This window comes from Tamandua tetradactyla, chromosome 23 (genome assembly GCF_023851605.1).
Source record: "Tamandua tetradactyla isolate mTamTet1 chromosome 23, mTamTet1.pri, whole genome shotgun sequence".
Taxonomy (NCBI): Eukaryota; Metazoa; Chordata; class Mammalia; order Pilosa; family Myrmecophagidae; genus Tamandua; species Tamandua tetradactyla.
In genome coordinates this window covers 35,072,546-35,075,230 of record NC_135349.1, presented here as the reverse complement: position 1 = coordinate 35,075,230, position 2,685 = coordinate 35,072,546, and the positions used below count along the sequence as shown (strand labels likewise).

The 2,685-nt window shown below is 47.6% G+C and overlaps 1 non-coding gene across 1 annotated transcript; it reads right to left on the bottom strand.

Moving 5' to 3' along the window:
- Positions 1–352: 352 nt before the first annotated feature.
- TRNAL-UAG (transfer RNA leucine (anticodon UAG)) lies at positions 353–434 on the bottom strand. Its single transcript has one exon. It is a non-coding gene; the product is annotated as a tRNA-Leu (tRNA).
- Positions 435–2,685: the final 2,251 nt, after the last annotated feature.

The following is a 2,685-nucleotide window of genomic DNA, read 5'->3' as shown; positions in this document are numbered from 1 at the left end:
ACATTTGTCTTTAGGAGGTAAGACGCTGCTTTCTGTCACCTCTAGAGTTAAATTAAAATTCCAGTCAACTTGGGGACTTTTCAAGGTGTTCCATATGGTTTCCTCTCGAAACAGGGAGCAGGGTTTTTGTTTGTTTGCTTTTAAGGAATCGGGGTGGATGAGTGAAAGAGGAGTTTGTATACCAGACAGGGGAGTGTGGGCCTCGATTGCGGTTTCTTCCTTTCCTCTCCCCTCCCCCTTCCAGTTAAAAAAATTAAGCGTTAAAATGGAGAAAAAGGAAATAACGTGAGAAGTATAAAAAAACGAAGTTGAAAGAGTTTTAATGAAGCAAAAATCCAGTGTATGAACGGTGTGGCAGCGGTGGGATTCGAACCCACGCCATCGAAATGACTGGAGCCTAAATCCAGCGCCTTAGACCACTCGGCCACGCTACCTCCCGCCTGCAGGGCTTTCCTATTAGGCTATAATAATCTGACAACGCAGGCGCCTTGCATTCCGCAAGTTTCCGTGCTACGGATTTGCGCATGCCCAATATTGGCTGGGTGCCGCCTGCACCTCTCCCTGTTTATCACATAAACTCGCACTTCCTTCGGGGCCTTGGAGTCGCCCGAGACCTGTAATTGGCAGCGACAACCGCAGCCAGAACGCAACACTAAAAAGAGAAGAAGAGCTCCTAAATGTTAAAAATTAATATTCAATCATCGCGACTGGATTTGGCTTTCATTTTTTATTTCCCGTGGGTGTACTACCATATGTGGCCACCCGGGGGAGGTGCCGCCCTGCCTCTCGGCAGTGCCAGGGGTCCCTCGAGGAGAAGGAAAAACTGTCCCATCCTACGGACCCTTCACCCCCACCCCAAGCCGCATCCCTGGGTGGCCCAATGCTGGGGCCCTGATACCGCGACTTTATACTTGCGGATCAAGGAAGAAAAATCACTGAGCTTTGTTACAAGTCATTTGAACGTCTGGGCTCCTTCAATCCGAATTATTATTCCCATCATACAGAGAGGGGAACTGACGCTCAGAGAGGATAAATAACTTGTCTCAGCGGCCGCAGCGAACGTTCCCCAGCTTCGACCCAGTGTTTCTCTGTAGACCATTGCAGTGCTTTTTAGAAACATGCAAAATATACAGAACTGTATGGGATCTACCATAGGAAACCGCTGCTTCCTACTACCCAGAATTAATTGTTAATGTTTTGCTTCAAATATTTTTTTAACTAAAAAAAAAAAAAAAAGAACACTACAGATAAAATTCAAGTTCCCTTTAAGGTCCCCAAGTTTCATTTCCCTTCCCACTTCCTCAGGAGTTTCAAGCCCATTTTGTTTTTAATTTTACAGGCACAGAGCCTTACCCATTTCCTTGCATGTTTAAAGAAGATAACAATCAAAACAAACATAAATCCAGAGCCGTAAAGACAGTGGGGTAAGCGGGTGTGGTGGGTTGAATAGTGGGGCCCCAACACGTCCACACCCTAGTCCCCAGCACCTATGAATATGTAACCTTGCATGGTAAAAGCTTTGCCAGATGTGGTTAAGTTAAGGATCCTGAGCTGGGGAGATTATCCTGGATTGCCTAAATGGGCGGAATCTACACACAGGGGCCCTTCTAAGAGGGAGCAGGGGGGTCAGAGTTGGAGAAGGAGATGTGATGACAGAAGCAGAGGGTGGAGGGATGTGAAACTTCTAGAAGCTGGGAAAGGCAAGTTTATGACTTCTTCCCAGGGCCTCCGGGAGGAACGCAGTCTTGCTGTCACCTTGATTTTAGACTTCTGACCCTTCAGAGCTATTTCCAAATAATATGCCTTGCTATAAGCCACTAAATTTGCATTTACTAATGGAGTGGTTTAACCAGGGGGTTGGGAGTCAAGCAACTTGAGCCTTTACTAGCTGGGTAGCCTCAGGAAATTTACTTCTTGTTGGGCCTTAGCTGCTGACGCCTGTATTGGGGGTGATCAAGGACCCACCTCACTGGGCTTGCCTTGAGAACTAAATTAATTCATTCAGCAAATATTTCTTGAGAACCTACAATGTGTCAGGCACTGTTTGGGGCTCTTAGGCCACATCAGTGAATAAAGCAGACAAAGATCAAATGTCACATTACATGCCAAGCACTTCAGCAGGTCTCTGGCACCCAGAGAGGGTGGTGGTGAACTAAGCTGTCGGCTCTGTCCCTGTAGCTCAGTGTGCTACCATGAGAGTTCCCACATGGACAGGGATCATTTCGTGGGATTCCACTCACATCTTCCCAACCCCCATTGCATGGATTGCTCCATGATTACACTGGGCTCTATTAGACTCCCCAAGCAAGGAGCGCCCTGTCCGAGGTTGCCTTGTTCAACTACCAGTATATCCCCAGGGTTGGAACAGTGTTGGCAGCTAGAATATTCCTGGAACAATTGGTTTGCTTCCTTGGTGAAGGCCCCTTCCTTTTGCTAGCTGAACTTGCAAATGCTTCTGGCTGGAGCTGCCCAACCTGAGAGCTCAAGAGCTTTTGCCTGGCCATGGCCAAATTGTGGCAGCTCTTTTGGAAGGTCACCCCCTGTGGCCCTAGGAAGGAGCAGATTCTGCTGCTAGTTGGCCCCCAATGATTCGAAGCATTCTCCAGTTGTTGGACGGTCTGCTAGCAGCACCCCTAACTTTCTCGAATCATTTAATTCCAGTTAACATTTGTCTGGCACCTACTA